We start from the raw sequence: 13175 nt of genomic DNA, 5'->3' as shown, positions 1-13175 counted from the left end.
TTTTCAGTGGCAAATCAGTATGTCAACAGATGGCTGGCAGTGGTTCAGCTGGTATCTTCTTCTGCCTCCCCCATTTGACAGTGTAGAAGAAGTATTACACATAGTGTACACTGAACCCAGAGAATCCCCCAAACACCAGATATTCTGTAAAGAGCAAGTATCTAAACCACAGTATAAATGGTCCACACTGGTGTGATAGGAAGAGTTTCAATTTTCTCATCTGTGAAATAAAAAGAATTTTCTTCATCCTGTGATACGGACATGCTATTAACACCTCCATTAAACAGACAATGTGACCTTAGGTTTCTCACTTTCTTTGTACTCCAGTTTCCTCATCTGTAAAGTGAGAAAGATGACAGTACTTACCTCATTTACCTCATATAGATTGCATGGAGATTAAATTAATTCATACCTATACAATGCAGGAGATGGCACCAGGCATATAGTAAGCACAATGTATTATTATTGTTATTAATTTTAATCCTACCATGTCCAAGTAATATAATGCGTTCTTTTTTTTTAAGATTTATTTATTTTAGAGAGAGAGAGAGAGATATCACAAGGGAGGGGCAGAGGGAGAGGGAAAGAGAGTCCCAAGCAGATTCCATGATGAGCACAGAGCCTGATATGGGGCTTGATCCCATGACCCTGAAATCATGACCCGAGCCGAAACCAAGAGTTGAACACTCAACCAACTGCGCCACCCAGGCACTCCAATATATGCATTCTTAAGAGAAAAGGGTGAATAGATAATAATAAGTCCATGCTCTTAAGGAGCTCACAAGCAAGTAGGAGGAGAATCAAATCAGCAACAGTGATTAAAAAAACAAAAAAGTATAGTACACTAAGATGATAAATCAGAGGTATGCTCAAGGTTCTCATTTATGATTTGGATCTGCCTGTGTGGTGACTGGGTGGATGGAAGCTGAGGCACCTGGTGCCTCAGGGAAAAGCAATCTAAGCATAAAGGAGTGAAAGCTCATGGAGTATAAATGGAGCCTATTTCCCAGGAGTACTGTGGAAAAACATGACATAAAGGCATGGTTCTCAATCCTGACTGCAATTCCAAATCATCCATGAAACTGCTTAAAAATATAATTCTTGACCTACTGAATCAGAATCTGCTGGTCTGGGGTCTAGGTACTGGCGATTTTAACATGTGCAGGTAATTCTGAGGCACAGCCACTAAGAGAATGCACTTTGAAAGCACATTTTGTAAATAGTGCATCTAAATACAAATGCCAAATATTGTTATTATTGCTTAATATTTATTTATTTTTGACTGTCCTAAATTGTTTATTAGGTTAGAATTTTACAAACTTTTCTTAGTGTTAATGGTGGACCTGAAGAGTATTGTGTCTTCACCATGCTGCCTGGCAAGAACCACCAATAGTGTGGTGGAATTTGTAACCCTTTCCTAGGCCACGGCTCTTGCAGCCTGTAGATGTCAGCCCTTGAATCTCTCTGTGTTTGTGGACTGGTTTGGTGATGCCCTGGTTGTCAGGATTTCTTCTGATACTTTTAAGGAATGGATCACTGAGGATAACCTCAAAGAATTTGTATGTGGAATCTTTGCTAACCCAGTAAGAATTCAAGACTCTCAGAGCCCCACAGTGGTGTACAGCTCACTCCTGTGCAACAGACTAAAGGCTTCAGGCACACTTTAGCTAGTTAAAACCGTCATGAACAGGCTTGCTGTCGGTAGCACCCTTAGGAACTGGGCATTTGCAGCCGCCATATCACACATGAATCCAGCATATGATATAACCTTGCTTGGCCTGGTATCCCAGTCTGTGCATTTTATTGGGCCAGGTTGGGCATGGGGCCCTGTGGAGGGCAGAGAGCTGCTGGTACTCCCAACAGGGCACCCTGAGAAGAAAGCGTGTTATATAGGTCTGCTGCTTCTTCCATAGCTCTTGGATGTACTTGTAAGTTCTTACCTTGGCTTACCTTTGAGCTGATGTCTGCCACCACATGAAAAGAAAGAGCCGTTCTCCCACGATCCTTTTTGGGCCTACTACTGCTTAATATTTAAATACTTAAATATAGTGATCTCAAGTCCCTTACGTGTACAAGTGGGGGCTTTTTGTTGTTGTTTTGTTTCAGTTTGGTTTGGTTTTTGTTGTTGTTGTTGGTTTGTTTTGGTTTGATTTGGGTTTTTTGTGTGATTTTTTGCCAAGTATGTCCACACACTGGTGCTAGAGGTGGCAAGTAAGACCATTTATGACAAGCACAAGAAGTTGGACTTATAAAACTTTTGCCAAGTTGGGAAATGATTAGACCTCACACTTAAAATAGAGACTGTCTGTGTTCTTCTGTTTCTTAGGGAATAACCTATGTTAGGACAGAGATCCTCATAGAACTAATTAGGCATCCAGTATGCTCAGAAAGAACCAGATCTGTCTGTCTTTGACAAGATTCACTTGCTGAATCTCACCTGCAAAGGTTCTTACCCTGGATCGTTCATAAATTCAAGCTCTTCCCACTAGATTGTGTGCTCCTGAGGGCAGTGACATTATGTCTTCTTCTCTAACACCTTGCACAGTGCTTGTCATATAGTAGGCACCAACAAGTATTTAGAGAGGAAAATTTGTTAACTTTTTCCTTCTGGTGGGTATAACAGGAATGCTATTTGGATCTCAACTCACTGCCTATAGGGAAAGGGTTGTTTCCCTATATTTGTAGTTGTTAGCTTATTTTAAAAGGATGTTTATGAGTGCTAGTGGCATATACCTGGTATGATTACTATAAACAATTATTTTCAGAGTAATGTGGATAAATAATTCAGTTCTCTTGTGTGCTTCCACACTAGGCAGGGGGAAAGGTCCATGTTTGCCCATCTGGGATATCACCTTGAACTTCTGCCTTGAACATGAAGTTATTAAGACATTCTGTTTCTCTTTAGAAGTCCTGGGTGTTGCCCTTTCTTTCTTTTTTTAACTAGAGTTCAGCAAAGCAAACCATTCATTATATATTTTTAAGAAAAATTGCAAAGACTATGCAATATGTATAACATGTAATTCTTCATTAGTGTGACTATTGCTCTCCTAAATGCCTAGTATGTCAGATAAAATGAATTTTCTCATTAACCTCACGCATGCAACTTGTCAAATTATGATGAACCAAACAAGACTGTACCCAGAAATTGAGCTGCTATCATTGCATTTATATGGCTTTGCCAATTAGTCTATAAATAACACATTTTTAACACACTTCAGAATTATGAAACTAAACCACTTCTGAATGTTCTGAAATACAAGAATAGCAGAAAGACTATCCAAAGAAAGTAAAAGAAAATGATTTGCTCTTATTAGATGAAGTGAACATTATTTAGAGGAACAAGGGATCAGATGATCATATAGACATTCAACAAATATTTATTGGATATCTGATCTGTACATACAGTTTTCTTGGCTACAGTAACTGTGACTTAGTAAACAAGTTACTGGGGGGTTTCCTTCAGTAGAAAATAGTTATTTAGTAAATATAACACCTGTATGCATTATTCAGGACATTAGCAATGGAGTACCAAGATGAATAAGACAAATTACCATGCTTATGGAACTGATACTTGATGGTGAAGTCAGATAAACAAATAATTAGAAAAGAAATCAGTAAAGTAATAGTAGTGGTGTGCAAACATATACAGAGACAGAATGGTAGCAGTTAAGGATAGAAAGATAGACACCAGAATAGGAAGGATTTGTAAAATAAGAAATTGTTTGATATAATTATGAAGTTCAAGGCGTGTCTAAAGAATGAAAATGACTTAGAGGGACAATAATTCGTGTTTGTTTGAATCATAGTTTTTGAGTTCTGTCCAACGTATGTTTAGAGGAAGCTCTGAGGATTGCATGAGAGATTGGCCAGGAACATTGCCAATGCTCAGTGTCTCATCAGTTATAGAGAGTAACCCATTTTTGTTTCCATCATGCCCACTGCCTTTTGGCAAAGACAAACAAAGGTGGAAGTTAACAGAACCCGTCTTCACTTGAAGGCACTTTAGAGAGTAACTTTTATGACTTAAGCCTCCCTTCTGAAAATTTTCACCCTCCATGCCCAGCAGGCATATAAACTACTTTTTCCAACCACTTTTTGTCTTCTCCTTAAAAAGAGTTCTGGTAAATGTGATTTTCCTCATCAAGGTTTATTTTCAGTGATGTTTTAGTGCCCTGTGATATTCTAATGTCCTTTATATGCCCAGTTGGTTTACCCATTAATGTGGATCTGCAAAGAACCACTGAAATCAGAAAGTGACATGAACAGTCTTGCAGTTTAGAATAGTTGTTAAAAGAATTCATACCTGGAAGGTGTACAGAACAATGCCTGGCATATAATAAGCACCAGTAAAGATGAAACATAATTGTAACAACCATAACTACTACCATACACTACTATCAAGTGAAATAAGACAGATACACACTTTCCATCCCCACTCATCAATGACACAGACAAGGTTTGTCTCCTCTGTTAATGTGGCCCCATGAGAACAAAAATCACATCTGTCTTATTGACTGATATATGCCCAGTATTTAGCATTGCTCAATAACAATGTATGGAGTAAATCAAGAATAAGCTAACTTAATCCTCATAACCCTGAAGTTCTTTTCTGAGCTGGTGTAGTGAACTAATGTCATTTTCCCTCAGAGTAAAGTTGGTACCCATTCAACTCAAATCTTATATTGATTTTATTTAAGAGTGTAGATTCTCATCACAAGTAGGAAATGAAAAGAGAAGCATGTAATTAGGAGAGGAGAGAGACAGGCATCGTCCAATTAATTAAGAAATGATGCAACTCTGGCCCCCTTATTGTTTTAATAGAAACATTATTTCCCTTTTCATCCTGATTCAAGGAGGTGTGGGGATGAGATGAAGATTGCAGTAGCATAAGGAAGGAAAAGTTGCAAATAAGTGGAGTCTGCAAGTATAGACGGTGCATCTGCGAAGCCTGACAGTGGAGGGAAAGTGGTGGGCACAGAATGACAGCTTCATTTCCTTGAGAGAAACCAAACATGGCTCTTTGTAAATCTTATGTTCACTTACTTTTTGAAGGGATAATGATAATTAATTAATGACATTACAGGGCATGCTTTGGCTAAAAAGTATTTTGTACTTTAATGTAATATATAATATAGTAATACAGCCTCAGTTTCTCCTATATTAAATGGGGATATAAATATTTCTTCTCATATAGGGTATCATGTATGATGCAAAGTGCTTAACATGCTGATATATACTAAGGTTCGTGAATGTAAATGTTTGTCATTGGTATGTCTTTATAAATAACTCCTGACCTCGGGCCTGGAAAGGAAAGATTTATTAACCTCACTTCGCAAGGGGAGGGTACATCAGCTGGGAGAAATGAATTGGCCTGACCTGCGCTCTCTGTCTCTTAACAAGCAAATGGAAGAGCCAGGATAAAGAAGAGCCAGCTTGCATAAAAAACTTTCTTCTGACAAAATTTGGTAACCTTTTTTTTTTAGTGGCAGGTTTTTTTTTTTAATTTGCCAATCTTGATAATGTACTCTTTTTTCTTGTCTGCAGTACATATTTTTAGAGTTTGTCAGGCTTTAAACTTTAATTAAAAAGGAGCTCATTCGATGGTCAAACAAATCATTCCCATTAATATATGGTGAGATGATTTCTGTTTGAGCATCTTCAGGTTCCTAAAACTCAAGGGCCACAAGGTTGGAAAGTGAGATGCAGAGAGATACGTACATGCATCCACATAGAAGGGGGAGAGCCAGAGAAGGGGGGACATGTACACTAGCACGGGCGAAGGGACACCCCTGGAACCTGGGTTTCTAGACAACTCAGTATCTGGGAAGGGGCTGAGCGAAGAACACATTTGCAGTAGTTACACTTGAAAGGAGTAACAGAGTCCTCTCTGCCTGGACAGTGAAAGGGCAAGTCACCAAAATGAGCAAAGGAATAAATGGACAAAGGAACTAATACTGTTGTGAAAGGAATACCTTGTCCATTCTATTATTATTAAATGCTATTGGTGCATCAGACATTGCTCTGCTAGCTAGATACTTTACATGTGTTATCTTTACTCTTTAATAACAACGTGCTGTCTTCTCCAGATTAGCATAGCTCCTGGGAGCACAGTCTGGAGATCTTTCATCTTTCCTGGATACCACACTTGTCCAGATAAGTACTGAGTTAGCTCTTTATGAAAACTGGAGTTTGGCTTTACCTGTAAGAGGTACCAAAAAATGTAGGTGATTGGGAATGAACAACTTGTCTCAAATGGCATTTATTTTATTTTGTTCTGGGAGGCAGCAATATTAAAAACTGGGAGATGGGATTGTAGGCTTGACTCTGGAAAATTCTGACTTGGACACTCGTGAAGGTCACCTTCATGAGTGTAGGGAGCAGAGTGAGCATGTGATACCCCAAACCTTCCCAGATCAAGTCCATAAATCCATGAAATGATTAGCACTGTGTCCTGAGATCCTAGTACCAGGCTCCTAGAACGGGAAAAGCCTGTCCTGCTTTGAAACTCTGCCTCAGGTGTGATTTTCCAGGCTGCTAAGTACAATTGGGGGTCACCAATGTTTGACCAGCTGATCATAGGTACTGACAAGAGGGCATGTGTGTTCTGATTGTTGTTTACTGGATGCTGCATATTTGGAGAGTTAAAAGGAGCCTTCAGTGGTGCCATTTTTCATCTTCTCCTGTTTTACTACCTCCTACTCAACTCCCTTGATTTGGTACACACAGCAGGAAGACAGGCCCTTAGGGTTTGCCCAGAGAGGCTTCATTGAAAAATGCCTCAGCCTTCCCTTACTGAAAATGGAGGGTGGAGGAAAAGAGCTCCCATCTGCAAATGCTTTTAGGAGCACAGCTCCAGAAATGTCCAGGCTTCTGTTAATACTTCTCCAATAAATACCTGCTGCTGACAGACTTAATTTTCCAGAATCAAGTTTAAACTGACTGAAAACTTCAGATTGCTAATGAGTGTTAGGGAAAGCCTGCTTTGGAGTGGAATGGGATCCTGAAGCCACTGTCTCATTAATCTGAGATCACCCTTTTTTAAACTTATTTTTCTCTAAATTTAGGATTACTTACAAAGATCCATCAAGTTTCTCCTCCAAAAAATGCACTGAGGTTCCAAAGAGATGTATTAACACCTTGCACACAATAAGTAATAGCTCTTAGATCTTCAAACTTTTATATCAGAGATATCACTTGAGCATAACCATGTATTTCTTTTAATAGAAGTGATGGAGAAGATAAGAATTAGTCATTCCCTGCTTGAAATCAAGTATGATTCATTATTTGGCAAATGTTTATTAATTTATTATTAATCACTATTTACAGAGTAAATACTGTAAGTATTTTCCTCATATGTCATACTGTATTATTGTCTATATGCTCAAGAATCTTTCTAACATGGTAATTGTTACAATATGTCCTTTTAAATACAGTTTTATTTTTTCTTCCTGCATTTTGATCTTGATTGTCCCAGTTATTAACTTGGAAATGAACAGGTTAATTCATTTATTTAAATTTAATTTCCCTGAAATTTTTAAATGGGATATTACTTGAATGGGATGAGATAAATATGTAAGGTCATACAAGTTTCTTTTAATTTAACTCAATTCAGTACATACTTACTGAGCGCCTATTCATCAGTTGCTCTGTATGTTATTTTATCTTCTTCTCAATTACCATATGAAGTAGGTATTAACCAGTCATACACAGGAGGAAACTGGAGCTCAGAGAGTTAATAAACAATTTTCATAACCAGTGAATGACAATAGAATTTGAACGTTAGTGTGGTTCTGGTGTGATTCTGGTGTGATTCCCTGGCTGTCTCTCTAAGCGTGAGTCACCGTTTTTTATAGTTTATTGTTCATTTCAATGTGGTCTTTCATTAGTAAAATATTTCTCTTACATCTCCTGTTTTACAAAGTCATTTTACCATGGGATTAATGTCATACATTGAATTTCAAATAAGAGCCTTGACATTGAATGTCAAATAAGAGAGGATAGACGGTATTGAAAATCTGGGAAAAAGAATGGAAAAGATAGAAGTAAAAGATGAATAGTTTTTTGATCAGGGAAATTCACACCCAGAATGTAAGTTTTGGTTGGGAATATTTGCATAATATTGAAAAATATATACTCCTATCTTGAATTTTAACCCACTTTGTCATACCTTTAATAATTCTCCCCCTGTTCTCCCCCCAAAATCCTTTCATTCTTGTACAGTTTTGTCTTTGCTTCAGCAAACTGGCTTTTTCTCAGGAGTTGTGTATTTTCAACTCCCAATCAACTAAACTCCATCAGCATCAGAGTCATTACTATCCTCAGAAACATGAGTGGAGAAGAAATTACCATAGGGAGGTCAAAACAGATTTATAGATAATGTGGTGATAGAAAAATTCTAGAATGGAGACTGGGAATTTACCCTGCAGAAAAGCAGAAGTTGGGCAGCGTAAGCTAAGGAACCAGGGTGAGCAAGGACAGGGTGGTATGAACAAATCTCAATATGTTTCCATCTGACAAAAAAGCCAAAAGTGGGAAAATGTAACATGAGTCTTGTGAGATTTTATCTTAACATTAAATATCAAACAAAACAAAACAATGATAACAGAATTTGACTTTGGATTAGACAAAATATGTGCTATATATATTAAAATATTAGTAGATTCATCCATTTATTCATTTAAGATTACCTGTCGGTTGATTCTTCTACCAAACACTTGGTTAGCCACTGAGCATTCAATGATGAATAAAGTAGACATAATCCCTGACTCAGAAAGTTTGTTATATAATGGAGTAACAAACATTAAACAACAACAATATCAGATAGATAATGGATGCTCACTAATGTGGTAAGTAGTATGATAACATCAATACCATGGATGAAAGAGAGGTGTCTCAGCATAACATTTGCTGGTGGGATTGGTGAACAAGGTCAAGAGAAAGAAATTCAACCCAGGAATGAATACATACGAAATCAGCATAGAGGATAAAGGTAGAAACTATCAAGTGTTTTATTTCAAAAAGAGACAAATATCTGCTTTGGCAGCAGTTTATAGGAAAAGGTTTGAAGCATTATATTTGGCCCAAGTATAAACAAGATTACCCATGTTGATGTTACTATTCGTTTTAAATTAATTCAGTGGCTTCACTAAAATAACAAAATCCAAATTATGAGTGTGATATTCCTACTCATTTTCCTGTTTTATAGATACATCTGATACATGCAATTTGCTTCTAAATATATTTTAGTGACATTAACAAACTAAAATGTTCACAAAGAAGGACACCCAGGACCTACAAATCATGCTGTGTGTAGCGATGGGTAAAAGAAGAAAAACAGTTCCAAACCTGGAGGTGGCACAGAATGGTTGTAAGAGCTATATCAGACATTATGTTCAGTCCAGCCCTTTCTAGCTACTGGCTGTACCTCCTTGAGCAATTTATTTAATTTCTCTAAGCCTTAATTTGTTAATCTTTACTGGAGATAAAAATATAACCTATTTCTTGTGATTATTGTGAAGATGAAATAATACAATACATGTAATATGTTCAGAATACCAGTCGTGTAGTACATGTTCAACAAACGTTAGCTAGTATATATCTGAAAGTCTGCCAATTCTGATCAGCAGTTTGCTTTCCTAATCTACTTGTAACTCTCCCCTGGCCTCTTTCTTTAGGAAACTGCTCTTCTTCCACTGCAATCCTGTAATTCTTGTGGAACTCCCAACCAAAATATCCATCTACCAGATGATAGAGGCGGGCTTGTGACCCAAGCCTAAATAACCATAATGTTTCATCACCCTGGCCAGTGATTGGTAATGGATCGTTATGTGAACCTAGCTGGCCAGTTAGAATCCTTCCCTGATGTTTTTATTATTTACTTATTTAATTATTTGTAAAGATTTTATTTCTTTCTTTGAGAGACCATGGGGGTGGGGGTGCAGAGGGAGAGGGAAAGAGAAATCCAAGACTCCACACTGAGCGTTGGAGCCCAACATGGGGCTCCATCTCACAACCCTCAGATTAGACCTGAGCTGAAACCAAAAGTCAGTCACCTAACCAACTGTGCCAACCAAGCACCCGCTTTACTGATGTCTTTACATGCTAAGCTGCAGGAAACTTTCTCACCTTTCAGACTGTAATGATGTGACTTCCTAGCTATAGAGGCCATGTCTGTCATCACATGGGGAAGCCTGAGTAAATGAAGCCAACTTCCTAAAAGAAGTAGAGGTGAGAGATGGAGAGAGTCATGGTGAGAAAAAGCTCAAGCCTTATCTTTTAGAGACCCATAGGTGCTCTGGCTCCTGAAGTTCTTCCTTCACTTAGAAAAACATCACCAGTGCCCTGCCAATAAATCTCTATGTGATGCTTAAGTTAGTTTGGGTTGAGTTTCTTTCTTTTCTTTTCTTTTTCTTTTTTTTTAAAGATTTTATTTATTTATTTGTCAGAGAGACAGAGCACACAAGCAGTGGGGGTGGCAGGCAGAGGAAGAAGCAGGCTTCCCGCTGAGTGGGGAGCCCGATGCAGGACTAGATCCCAGGACGCTGGGATCATGACCGGAGCCAAAGGCAGACACTTAACCAACTGAGCCACCCAGGTGTCTCATTCGGTTGAGTTTCTTTTACTTGTGATTGAAATTGTTCAAATGATTTCTGTTGTTATATTATGGCATTTGGTGGATGGCTACTAAGTATGATACTTAGGAACTAGTAAGTTCTCAGGAAATATTTTTAAATGAATTGAGTGGTTTTTTTTCATATTGATGAATTGGAAGATATTTTCTGAATTAATATATGATTATGAAGGGTTATATAAAGTAGGTATATTCAGAATTTAATAAAATACAGCATCAGAATTTATTAGAAGAAATGGCATGGGAGAAAATAGTTGAGTCTCTCAAGTGAGGCATAATTAAATTCAAACCCCACCTTTATCACTTATTAGTTGCGTGGCTTTGGGAAGAGCCCTTAATTTCTCTGAGATCAGTTTTCCCTGTAAGATAAAGAAATAAGTACTATGATATGATGTTATTGTATTAGCATAAACATTTTGTAACCTTATGCCTTCTCTAACTCCTAAGAATCTAGGCTCTTTGATTGTATAAAACCTTTTTTGCATAAGATACAACATATTAGTGTTAACAAAGCTGCATTATTAAAAAAATTGAAAAGACCATGGATTAGATTCTAATTATATTTTCTTTTTTTTGAAAATTTTTAAAATTTTTTTATTGTTATGTTAATAACCATACATTAAATCATTAGTTTTGGATGTAGTAGTCATGAATCATTGTGCATAACACCCAGTGCTCCACGCAGAACGTGCCCTCTTTACTACCCATCACTAGGCTAACCCATCCTCCCACCCCCCTCCCCTCTAGAACCCTCAGTTTGTTGTTCAGACCTCATGGTTGGTCTCCCCCTCCGATTTCCCCCACTTCACTCTTCCACTCCTGCTATCTTTTTCTTTTTATATATATATATATATATATATATATATATTGCATTATTTGTTTCAGAGGTACAGATCTGTGATTCAACAGTCTTGCACAATTCACAGCACTCGCCACAGCACATACCCTCCCCAATGTCTATCACTCAGCCATTCCATTCCTCCCACACCCCCACCACTCCAGCAACCCTCAGTTTGTTTCCTGAGATTAAGAATTCCTCATATCAGTGAGGTCATATGATACGTGTCTTTCTCTGATTGACTTATTTCACTCAGCATAACACCCTCCAGTTCTATACACGTCATTGCAAATGGCAAGATCTCATTCCTTTTGATGGTTACATAATATTCCATTGTGTATTTATACCACCTCTTCTTTATCCATTCATCTGTCGATGTACATCTTGGCGCTTTCCACAGTTTGGCTACTGTGGATATTGCTGCTATAAACATTGGGGTGCACGTACCCCTTCGGATACCTACATTTGTATCTTTGGGGTAAATACCCAGTAGTGCAATTGCTGGATCGTATGGTAGCTCTATTTTCAACTGTATGAGGAACCTCCATACTGTTTTCCAGAGTGGTTTCAGCAACTTACATTCCCACCAACAGTGTAGGAGGGTTCCCCTTTCTCTGCATCCCCGCCAACATCTGTCGTTTCCTGACTTGTTAATTTTAGCCATTCTGACTGGTGTGAGGGGCTATCTCATTGAGGTTTTGATTTGGATTTCCCTGATGCTGAGAGATGTTGAGCACTTTTTCATGTGTCTGTTGGCCATTTGGATGTCTTCTTTGGAGGAATGTCTGTTCATGTCTTCTGCCCATTTCTTGATTGGATTATTTGTTCTTTGGGTGTTGAGTTTGATAAGTTCCTTATAGATTTTGGATACTAGCCCTTTATCTGATATGTCATTTGCAAATATTTTCTCCCATTCTGTTGGTTGTCTTTTGGTTTTGTGGACTGTTTCTTTTGCTGTGCAAAAGCTTTTTATCTTGATGAAATCCCAATAGTTCATTTTTGCCCTTGCTTCCCTTGCCTTGGCAATGATTCTAGGAAGAAGTTGCTGCGGCTGAGGTCGAAGAAGTGCTGCCTGTGTTCTCCTTTAGGATTTTGATGGACTCCTGTCTCATGTTTAGGTCTTTCAACCATTCGGAGTCTATTTTTGTGTGTGATGTAAGGAAATGGCCCAGTTTCATTCTTCTGTATGTGGCTGTCCAATTTTCCCAACACCGTTTGTTGAAGAGACTGTCTTTTTCCATTGGACATTCTTTCCTGCTTTGTCAAAGATTAGTGGACCATAGAGTTGAGGGTCCATTTCTGGGCTCTCTATTCTGTTCTGTTGATCTATGTGTCTGTTTTTGTGCCAGTACCATACTGTCTTGATGATGACGGCTTTGTAATAGAGCTGGGAGTCCGGAATTGTGATGCTGCCAACTTTGCTTTTCTTTTTCAACATTCCTCTGGCTATTCGGTGTCTCTTCTCGTTCCCTACAAATTTTACGAATATTTGTTCCATTTCTTTGAAAAAAGTAGATGGTATTTTGATGCGGATTGCATTGAATGTGTAGATTACTCTAGGTAGCATTGACATCTTCACAATGTTTGTTCTTCCAATCCATGAGCACAGAATGTTTATCCATTTCTTTGTGTCTTCCTCAATTTCATTCATGAGCATTTTATAGTTTTCAGAGTACAGATCCTTTGCCTCCTTGGTTAGATTTATTC

At 38.0% G+C, this 13175-nt stretch overlaps 1 pseudogene; it reads right to left on the bottom strand.

Annotated features, from left to right (window-relative positions):
• Positions 1-1331: 1331 nt before the first annotated feature.
• The window catches only part of LOC114218602 (large ribosomal subunit protein eL15 pseudogene), a 72608-nt pseudogene continuing 60764 nt past the window's right edge, over positions 1332-13175 (bottom strand).

This window comes from Eumetopias jubatus, unplaced genomic scaffold, assembly GCF_037043125.1.
Source record: "Eumetopias jubatus isolate StellerSeaLion01/CBP00866 unplaced genomic scaffold, mEumJub1_p1.0 scaffold_13, whole genome shotgun sequence".
In the NCBI taxonomy this organism is placed as follows: Eukaryota; Metazoa; Chordata; class Mammalia; order Carnivora; family Otariidae; genus Eumetopias; species Eumetopias jubatus.
This window is presented reverse-complemented; position numbering and strand designations above follow the sequence as displayed.